Source organism: Triticum aestivum, chromosome 5B (genome assembly GCF_018294505.1).
Source record: "Triticum aestivum cultivar Chinese Spring chromosome 5B, IWGSC CS RefSeq v2.1, whole genome shotgun sequence".
NCBI lineage: Eukaryota > Viridiplantae > Streptophyta > Magnoliopsida > Poales > Poaceae > Triticum > Triticum aestivum.
Genome location: NC_057807.1, coordinates 440,499,671 through 440,511,152, shown reverse-complemented (window position 1 = coordinate 440,511,152; position 11,482 = coordinate 440,499,671). Strand labels below are relative to the sequence as shown.

The following is an 11,482-nucleotide window of genomic DNA, read 5'->3' as shown; positions in this document are numbered from 1 at the left end:
GTGCTGGTTTACCTCTCCCTTTGAGGTTTTAAATTTGATAAGTTGCTCCTCTCGATTGTAGGGCACTTCTGATGTTCTGGTCACCTTTGTCAGTCTCTGCAAGTTCGACAACAATGGGCTATCCATAGTAACGCAAACATAACACATGTATACCTTGGCTTCCCAGCAACGCGATGACAATAGTTTAGCTGCAATTGTGGCCGTGGTGGCCACCACATCCTCTATTCTGGTAAGTCCCTGGTCTCCTCCTTGTCGTTGTGCCCTTAGATGATCTGGCTAGCGAGCCGTGGCCGATTGTGTTGCTGGCATCGAGCCAATAATCGAAGGCTTGGTTATATGATCATGCTGTCTCTGGTGTGGTGATCTTGTGGCCACCACAAGCTTTTGATTGTGACGATCCTGCTCTGAAAATTTTGGTCCCCATGCTTTGCTTGTTAGGCAATTGTGCTACTGTATATGATATTTGTTGGGGTTTGGTACTTATTTAGGATCTTGGCAAGCTGTTGTCTACGGTGTAAAACTTAATATGAAAGGAACAAATCTTCTTTACTTGTATTTGTCAACACTGCATTAAAAACTGTACCTTCTTCATTTTGAAGCTATGGTTTGTCAGGTCCTTTTACATAGGTATGAATATTTTGCCTTCAGAAGCTCGCTATAAAATGTCTCCTGTTTGAATGGCTTGTGTTGTTGTATAATAAAATACGTTTGGCTCTCTGATTCTCAGCTTGACTCTTTGGTTAGATGTAAAGAAAAGTTGGAGTGTGTTGAATGATGCGTGTCAAAACTGATTATATGTCCCGAACGATGATTTTTACCAAGTTATTACAAAATTATTGCAAGATCACGTGTAACCATGCATTTCTCTTGAATGTTTTTGACGCATTCCCTGTTGTCTGGGATGTTTTGCAGCAACTCATCTTGATGTATGAACAACTTGATTCCGGCGTCGCATGCACGCAGACCTACAGCTCTTTCCGGAGCATACTGGTGGTTGTCAAGCTGAAGTGGTTGGCTCTACATGGTGTGTTAATCTGGGTTGTCAAGCTGAAGTGGTTTCCTCCTGGGATGCATATGTTTTTTGGAGAGTATATGCATGTTTCTGTTTTTCTTTTATATATTGTGTGATCGGCCAATGTAGAGTTTGGCGTGTGACATTGATGAGGATTAGGACATGTGCTTTTGGCTCATAATATTGTCTGTGAAAGATGATGTCCAAGGAAGTGCTACTGCTGTAGTAGAGATATCTTTTGATGTGTAGACTGCCTAAATTATTGTTGGTCAGATGATGGATTTGTTTTTTTCTTTGAGTACCCAATTGCTATAACCAGTGTATGGATATGGTGCTAGATTTGGTATGTTTTGATGTCGGCCATCGGTTGGCGGTGGAGTTATGTCGACATTCATGCCCGTCACGACAGTGGCTTGGGCTGATGAACATCTTGTTTAAAGCAGCAGTTGGTCTTGTTGTTGTCCTCCTTGCCATGGTAGTATTGAAAGAAATGCTGGGTCCTGTTCTCGTCGCCGTGCACAGTAGTTCGGGCTCCCTTTTAAGATGGAAAAGATAATCTGTGCCATCTTAATTATGTGTGAATAACTTCGAATCCTGATGAGTAGACTAGGTGATACTTTGATGAGACCAAGGTGCCCCATGCTTAGAGATGCAAGCGGGCATCCCGCATGAGCCCGCCAAAATAGGAATTTAGTTCAAACTGAACTAAAGCTGAACCGGAAAGATTATACTAACTAAGTTGATTTACTTTGACTACGAAGCGGGGCGGATCGGGCGCCGCCTTGCATCCCTACCCATGCTACAACCATGGCGACCGGGTGAGCTGCAACAGCGGTGCCGACGCAAAAGGCTACATCTATAATAGATTAAAAAAAAACTTCAACCATATCGATTTGTTGCTACTACCGACAACTTTTTTTTTGCCACATCCATTGTTTTCACGAAAACTACCACGGATGTTTCAATAGGGATGAGATGCTTGTGGTGGGTTTCTGCGAGTCACGACAGCAGTGACGAGCACGATGGCTATCTAATGTGGAGCAGCGGGGTGACGCGGTGCTCCGACTGAAGGTGACCGGAGGCGTGGCGCCGCGCAGCCAAAGCACGAGATGTGTAACGAGCGTGAGGAAGAAGATAGAGCCAACCCTTCGCCAGATTCCAATGGCCCACGCGGCTGGCATCCAACGGCTGCGCGACGACCGGCCAAAATTTCAGTCGGCCGACTGGCGCATATGAGTGCCCTAGGGATTAACTCATCTGACGAGCAGTGCTTTGCGTACGACTAACTTCATCGGATTTGCATACGGCATGGTGATCCTACGTCTATTCCTAAAGTAATGACTTGATCCAAGGGTGACCGACTAATGTCGTACAACATCGGATGAAAAGTTGTTGTACGTGTAGCACTGCTCCTCATCTGATGTGATTGACAATAGTAATGAGGAAATAATTTACACTACAATTGGGGAAAGTGTAGAAAAAAAATGCCACGCATGGGAGAGAGTACTACTAGTCAGTAGGAAACGCAACAACAAATCATATGAAGAGAGAAATCAACTCCCATGCAATCCAACACGTACAAAATGACGTCCAACACATAGGTAGCAACTTAGCGGTCGAAAAGTAGTAGAGCACACAAAAACTGAACTGGTAGAACCCTTTGCAATATCTTAGGAATTCTGGCCAGATACCATGTCAAATCTTACCAAATTTGAGTCAATCCGGGCCAGGCTGAAGATATATTACCCTCCCTTGTGTGGACGTACGTGGGCCTGCTTTCCATCTCTCCTCGTAATAAATCTCGGACGTTTCGGATTCTAGTCAATCCAAATCCAGACGCTCGCTGAGGAAATCTCGTTCTCCACAACGCTCCTTCAATTCTCTCCTTGAAATCAGGTAATCCTTCAATGATCCTCTCCCCAAACCAACGCAATGGTTTAATGGCCGCCGCTTCGCTCCATGCACACCCAGACTCCTCCTCCAATACTCTCCCCTCCCATCCCCCCGTTCGTGTGGCTTTGATCCATTGGCTGCAGGCTCCTCTCGCGCGCCTCACGCGGATCGCGCTCGCATCCAACGCCTCCCCGCATTCCCTGCTTCCTCATCGCTCGTCAAGCCCTACGAGACTCCCTCTATAAATTGCCGCCCCTTTTCTCTTGCCTTTCGATCGATCTGTCGTGCCCCACACATTGCTTCTCCTTCCTCCTTATGGCAGCACACGGCGGGTACATATCCAGCGGCCGCTCGCTCCCTGTTTTTGACGCCCCGGCCATGCATACCTGTGGTTGCTTCGTAGCACTCGCCTTGGTTTGGAACGCCCTCTCTCTCAGAGCATGCTCTTTTCTTGATCTAAACCACTCTAGTAGAATCTTTGTATGCATGGTACCACTCAACCTACTGACTTGTTCTTCTTTTCTTTTTCTGGACCTTGTGATGTAGAGATACCAGCGTGGAGGCAGTGATGCAGACAAGAAGCATCATAACAAAAAGAAAATCAGATGTTGTGTTGGCTATGGGAGGAGATATGCTCCTGTCAAGGGAGATGGGGAAGCCGTGTTGTGCAGATTAGGTGTTTGATTTAGAAGATTCACACATTTCAATTCAAGCAAAGGTTAGGAAAAAAATATATGCATTAACATTCGATTGATGCTTCCTTTTGTTGGTAAAGATGCACTACTCTCGCTACATGCCATGGCGATTTCTTTTCACGTTTCCATGGCATTTCCAATCATTGTCTAGTACTTTGTTTCAGGCTTTCTTCTCGGGCGTCCAGATCTGTCTGTAGATTTATTGTCTTGTAGTTTGCCCTACTTTTCGTGTTCAATGCATCTTTCTGTCTATTTTCTAATCTCCTGTTGGGGAAATTCTTAGTTTGTTTGATTCCCGTCCCCAAACTGGGATTTGTGTCGATGTATGTGTGTGATTCCCCTATGTGGTTGATTAGTTATTGTCTCCCAAGCCGGCGGTTCTCTCTAATTTTGGGGATATTGACATGTTTCTTAGCTGATTTCGCGAAGGAGGCAGAGATGCGATTAGTTGTATTATTCTTCTTTGATTTGTGTCCATGGCCCCTGCCCTCATCTCCTCAGTCATGTTGTTAAGGTGGTTGCTATTTCACACTAAGATTCCATTTGTTTGGCCTCTGTATATTAGTGATTGTTGTTATCAATTGATTTAGTTGTTGTGGTAGTGTAAACACCAGCTTTTGAATTGTTCTTCAGTATCTTTTTAGTGCTGGTGAGCGTAAGTTGGATTACTATGTAGCTTGTTGACCTCAGTTAGTTGATGTTCAATGTTTCACCCGATCTCCAATCTATAATGATACAACAAATTGTGAGTCCCCTATTCGTTACTGGTAGGTGGTGTTATTTCAATTATAAAAAGGCTAGACTTTCAGTTTTTGTAAAGTGGAATACACTAGTCAGCTTGTTTATTTTTTACTTCCAGATTTGCTAGAATTTGTCATGTTTTAACTTTGTTTGGGTTGTGCTGTTATCCTGTAAGTGCATCAAAGGTTATTTTCCTGAATGGATATCTTTTTGTTTTTTGTTTTAAATGTTGAGTCAAACAATATAATATGTGATTGCAACAAGGTGATAGACTGACAATTAATGCTATATGGAGATGTTGAAGTATTAGTTCAGTATAAAGTTTGATATGTGCTATGTGTCATCCCATATAGTTTTTAACTTCTTATTACTTCTTTGCTGCAATCCAACTAACAAAAATATGTAGTGCCTACTATTCTTGGACTCTTTATGCTCAAGGAGAAAGACTTTGGTTAGACTAGACATTGGTGTCAGTGATTTTGGAATGGCAGTCTCAATTGATTTTTGGTGGTCATTTAATTTGTGGCCTAGTTGGGAGCAGTTGATGGGCACTTTTATGGTTTTATCTTTAGACCTTGTCATCTCATTTGTGGCCGAGTTGAGAGCAGTTGAAGGTGATTTTGTTCGTTCAGATGTAAATTATGTGCAACAGTTCGATTAATAAGTTTATGAAATGTTTACCAGCAACTAAGTTTGACCAACAAACTGAAAGTCGTATGTGGAGATTAATACTCTGAAGTGTTCATAACATCCTGAAGATGAATATGATTCTATTTTTTCTTTTTGAAGTTTGTGTGATGCCTGGCCATTGCTTACGATGCGTCGAGTTGTACCATGCCATGTGGGCGATGGCCGAAATCGCAATTGCAAACGAAATAGTTGGATGGACTATACCAGATCGAGCAGATGGTGAACGACAGGCTGCTGGTGATTTTTTTGATGACCACGTGAACAATAGGTAATTGCATATATTTTGTCTCAGTTTAGTTCAGTTATTTGTGCCTGTCTGGTGAGTTTTTGAGTCAAACCATGTTACTTGATTGTCCAGGAACACATAAAACCATATTTACTTGACTGTCCATGAACACATGCTAGCGATTTCATGAGTTTCTAAATATGGTAAGAACTATGAGCCTAGCCATGGGTAAGTGGATATAGGACTTATATATGATTTGTAATCTGCATGCTCATTCTTTCACTATGAAACCCATAAATCTGGTGGTATTATATAAATTTGCACCCATATACTTGCTTAGTACTGCATTGGAAATTAATCAATAATATTGCTTGGAGCAGGGACCAGTTTGGAAGAAATGCAGCTTTCTTCGGAGTAAGGAGTAACTTTAATGAAGGCATTTTTTATGTATCACAAACTCGAAAGAGGTCCTCACAAGAGATATCTTGAAAAACTATGAAAATAGCTAGAAAAATAAAGAACAGAGTAACAACAAATATGCATGTCGCTGAAGTGAATTTCTGCTTATAACTCTCTTTGTTCTTCTAAAAATATTAGCGTAAAGCAGGATTGCATTTTACTCAGGCTAAAGAGGTTCAGATTTGAGTGAAGCATTAGATTGAGCTGATGAAATCAAATGCACTGGAGATGTTCGCAATAACATTTTGAACTTACAAGTGAATCCTCCAAGTACAACATGTGGATGTGATTCATTTATAAGGGATGCCACAATGAGCAAAATGAATTGTGAGCATGTCCATCTTCAGGGAGAAACTAGCCAACCTGGACTCATTGGTATTTGTTAAAAAACATTATACACCTCTGTCAATAAAAATATAGAAGAAAACAATCTTTTTTGTGTAGTTCGTTCACTTCTTAGTTTGCGATTTTTTTTGTTTTCCTTTTTGATTGTTCTTCCCTTTTCAGGTGGGTCTTCTACCAGTTTGGCTACTGTTGCACTTGAATCATGGTCCGGCGACTGCTGGTCATTGCCTGTGTTTTATGTGTCTAACCATGAGCCACAAAAGCGAAATGTGCTTCTTCATGTGCATGGTCCTAAAATTATCGGCAAATGCCATTGTATTCTTTAACAGCGTGGATCAAGAAGAAGCGCAATGTGCTACAGAAGTACAATTCTCTTCCTAACACCCCGAAGGTCATTTTGTTACTTATTTATTGTTATTTTATTTTAGGAATGTTGTTTTACATCAGATTCTGATGCTTTTATTTTTGGAGCAAGGATAGTTTACAAAGCTGTTTGCATTGGTACAGTTGTAACGCTACATCATTTGTTAATTTTCATTGGTATATTGTATTTCTGCATTATTTGTCAATTCTCATTGGCAGGTTTTAAACTTTTCGCAATGTTGATTCATATAGCCAAGTTTTGTAATGAGCAGGATTGGTAGTACTCTCCACAAGTTTGCCATTTATAACTTATAGGAGTTAAAACTGCAGCCTTAGGCGCATCAATGTTTGTGCTGGGGTGAGACAACATCGATGTCGTAGCACAAATTATAATGGCAAAGCTAAAGCCTCTAGCAGATTTAAGTTGGGAAAATGGATGCATTATATTTATCCATGTGTGTTCAAGTGACTAATTTTCTGCATTGTGAATTAAGTATTCAAAATTTCTGGGATGGCAATGTGTTGTCCGAAACCTTGGCATAGTTAGGCATCAGGTCGCTTTCAAAGCCACTCTTTTTTCCCTCATTAAAAAATCAAAACGGTAGCACACGTTTGCTAGTCTTCAATCATGTGTACTCATTATTCATAGAGTTTTGGTGCACAATTTCCTTTTGGAGAAAAGCCTTTGGTTAGTTTCATGAGTACTAGCTATTTGTGAGCAAATTTGTTCTATCTCATCAACCAATATATGTTTCACTCTGTCATTCATGATATTAGTTTACAAGCCATCGGATTTACCGATCAGATGTCTTTAAAAATAGGATAGTTGAAGCCACTTTGCTTCCTACTAAAATGGAATATTTGCACACAATGTTTATATTTTTATCTTTTAATATTAACAGTATTTACCGATCAGGTGCTTGTAAAAAAGTCTCGCTGCATCGCCTAGAAGGTTCTTCCTGAATCCTGATCCCTTCATTACCAAACTTCCTCTGCTCTGTAGCTTCTTTACTATATCATCCAGTTGGCATTATGATTATTTTTGCTGCCTTCCTTGAATATGTTTACAGATGAGTGAGTGTTTGTATTATGAGACACACCTGCCATGTGCTAGCGTGTATTTTGGAAGAAGTCATCATGGGGTTTACTTTGGTAGGATAGTGTCTTTGCGGAGATAGACACACTTAATTACTATCCAACTTAGAATTTATGTTATAGAAACGGAAAAATCTTGCTGCCACCACTTAGGTAATAAGTTACTATTGTCTGTAGTTACATGCTTACTAATAGCTTCTCAGAGTTTGATAGTGGAGCTCATGTTCTAAGTCCCCTTAATTTTATTGCATGGTATTTTGTTCTACATTATTATGCCTTCGGGTGACGATGCTTAAGCTGAATGTATGCAATCATCATTTCGTTGTCGCAATCATGACCACACATGTGTGCTGCTTACAAAATTTGTACTTCATTGTAACTTAACTATTGGTATAATTATTCATGTAAATTTCTATAGATTATCACTTCGAAGAACGATGAGTTGCTTTCTCGCTATTTTTTGAGTAACAGTATGCGTAGCGCAGAACAAGGTATCCATCCAGGCTAGGTTTACGCTGTCCTTGCTAATGAACTTTTGTGCGCTTCTTCAGGTCATTCGATAGATGGGTTCGTATTAGGTAGTTATCTACAACCCAAATTGCATGCATCCCGGCACTGTGTGTACGCCTGGCCGGGGTATGTTTTCTGAAATTCATAGAACCTCAAACAATTTTTCTGCAGTATTACCTTTTCCTGTTTTTTTGTTATACTTTTTGCTAGCTCGATTGCCACATACGTTTGCTAGTTAGGGCAGGTCTACGTCGGCCGGACCATGTCGTCGTTCCGGAGGTAAAACGAAACCGCCGTCCATTTCATCTATTTTTGCCAAATACGCCTGTTGTAGGAAATGTGGTTACAACCTAGTGATACGCTTTGAGATAACGCGGTCAGTGCTTCTTACTAATGATGCACAGTGAGTTTTTCTTTTTCCTGTATCCGTAATAAGGTTTCACATAGAAACACACACATTCTAATATTATCCCCATATGGAGCTGGTTATCTCCTTTCCTTGATCTGTTGCATTGCCATGGCTGTGAGTCTTCCTGCGGTCTTGGAGCTGCCCCTCCACTAGGAGGTGGCCGGATGGCTAATTGGCTAACCAAAAACAGAAGAACAAGTCATCAAGATCGTCAAATATACTTTGTGTGTGTGTGTGTGCGTGCGTGTGTGGAAGACATCATATTTAGAGCAAGATAGTTAAAATAATGGACGTTAATGTGACACCAACAATCAATCAATCGTGTAAAGCAGTGGAAGCGACACTCAATCATTGGAGCCAAATGCCTATGCCACCTCTGAAAACAAACTTTCTCCATGATCTATACCATGTGTCCTTTTTGGTTTTTCTGCCGAACACAAAGGTTACTGCTATCTTGATTTACACAGTGGACGGGTGCACGTGTCTCGTCATGTTACATTCGCCGAACATATTTTTTCTTTTGCTCCATGGACCGACACACCATCAATAATCCCTACCTTTGCCACCACCTCTCCTCTCCCTCCATTCCACCTCTGCAGTCCTGTCACGGCAGCCCCACCTACCGCACCTACTGTCACGACAGCACCACCCAACCCAGCATCCAGCACCCAGGGACCATCCAACCCGCCATTCAACGCCCAGACACCACCCAGCCCGCCATTCAACACCCAGACACCACACAACCCGCCATCAAACACCCAGTCACCATCCTACCTGCAACCAAACAACTCGCCACCACCCAACCCACCAACACCCAACCCGCAACCACACAACCTAACACCACCCCACCCACCGTCCACATCTTCTCCTACACAAGACACCCTTGTTTCCATGCTACCAGCTGTTCGTACTGTCGCCCCTATCAATGATCATGGCATGCGTACTCGCGCCAGATCAGGTTTTTGTCATCCATAGATCGCCTCGACTTACATGCTACCACATCTCTCTCTTACATTCCTAGAACTTACAAAACTACTCTTCTTGATCCAAATTGGGTTGCTGCCATGTAAGAAGAATACGATGCTTTAATTCAAAACAATATTGACAGTTACTTCCTCATCCTTCCAATACAAATATCGTTTCTGACAAATGGGTCTTTCACCAAAAATTCCACTTTGACGGGAGCCTCTCCTACTATAAAGCCCGCTGGGTCTGTCATGGATACTCTCAACATGGCATTGATTATGATGAAACATTCTCTCCTGTTGTCAATCCCAGCACCATTCGTACTGTTCTTAGCATCGCTATTTCCTCCGCATGGCCCATCCATCAACTAGATGTAAAAAATGCTTTCCTCCATGGTTCTCTTTAAGAGACCACCTCTTAGTTTTGAAAATTCTTCCTATCCAAATCATGCCCGTCTTCTCCAGAAATCTCTTTATGGTCTCAAACAAGCTCCAGACACTTCTCTCTTTGTGTACCACCACAATTCCGAAACTACCTACCTCCTTCTTTATGTAGAGATGACATCATTCTCTCCGCATCTTCTCAAAACTTTTTAGATCATATTATTACCCTTCTTCATTTTGAATTCTCTATGACTGATCTTGGTACTCTTCATCACTTTTTGGGCATTGCTGTTCTTCGTGATTCTTCTAGCCTTTTTCTTTCCCAATGTCAGTATACTCTTGATCTTCCTAATTGTGCTGAAATGCTTGACTGTCAGTCCTCTCGCACCCATGTTGATACCAGTTTCAAACTATCCGCTGACGGTCAACCTTTCCATGATCCTACTCTGTATCGTAGTCTAACCGAGACTCTCCAATATCTCACTATCACTCGTCCTGAAATTTCCTTTGTTGTTCAACAAGCATGTCTCCATATGCTTCCGCGTTATAATCATGTCAAACGTGTTCTTAGGTATTTGATACTCATCCTCTCACCCATACTCTGATGCCGACTAGGCTGGTTGTCCAAACACTCGACGACCCACATCCATTTTTTGTGTTTTTTTTGTAACAATTTCATTTCTTGGTCCTCAAATAGACATGTTACGGTCTCCTACTTGGCCGCTGAAGCTGAGTACCGTGTTGTGGCACATACTGTTGCTGATACTATTTGGGTTGTCAGTTGCTCTCTGAACTGCACCGACTGATTGAGCAGGCTACTATAGTATATTGTGATAATATTTCAGCTGTTTGCATGTCTGGAAATCCTATCAGTATCACCGGACCAAACACATTTAGATCACAAGTTTGAGAGAGAGAGAGAGAGAGAGAGAGAGAGAGAGTTGGGGCTTGGCCCTCTTCATTTTTGTTCAAGGGAAGTGCAGTCACATTGTTTCATACGTATGATTGTTGTAGGTACTAATAAAAGTTTAAAACAATGGTTTGCTCCAAATGAATCGAATTGCCATTGCCAGTCAGTTGTATGCTTTGCATTCAGCGATCATCTGGGGAGAGCATTCATCGTAGTCGCATCATCTGGGGAGAGCATTCATCTGTTTGCCCAAAGTGAACCCAACTGCCACTACCAAGTCAGGTGTTTCTTTTCTGCCTCAGTGCTTAGGCTGTTTCTAGACAGCACACTTGCTTCAGGCCTTGTTTTACTTTATGTTCTGGGGCAGTTCAGTCACATTGCTGCATTTTTTTTGTGAATATGCAAAGCTTGCGTATCTTTCATTGGTAGAAGAGTGAAATAAGTTACAAAGCGGCACTCAACATGTTTGTCATCTTTTAGCTAGTGTGATGAGATTTTGGTACCTCTCAACTTAGACAAATAATAATTTATTTGTTTTTGTGACAGTTGGTTGAGCACATCTTTATTCTCTTGTGAATACATCTGGGACAACGCTTCACATCAGTCAGGTATATACTGCTTCAGTTTTGAGTGAAATCCTCTGCCATAGCCCCTGCCCTGCCCCAGATGAAGTGAGCTATATATGTGTATCATCCTCCTTTCCTAAAAGTGAGATTGCCATATGTAGTTCAGAACTGACCTAGCTAAGGTTGTTTTCCTACTGAATGATGATATTATTATGATGA

At 41.6% G+C, this 11,482-nt stretch overlaps 1 long non-coding RNA gene across 2 annotated transcripts; it reads left to right on the top strand.

Moving 5' to 3' along the window:
- Window positions 1-2,744: 2,744 nt before the first annotated feature.
- LOC123112325 (uncharacterized) lies at window positions 2,745-6,622 on the top strand. 2 transcript variants are annotated; one of them, XR_006455353.1, is made up of 5 exons: window positions 2,745-3,319; window positions 3,452-3,623; window positions 5,131-5,299; window positions 5,390-6,091; window positions 6,224-6,622. It is a non-coding gene; the product is annotated as an uncharacterized lncRNA (long non-coding RNA). The 2 variants fall into 2 exon arrangements; XR_006455352.1 differs by having other exon boundaries at window positions 5,390-6,622.
- The last annotated feature ends 4,860 nt before the right edge of the window (window positions 6,623-11,482 follow it).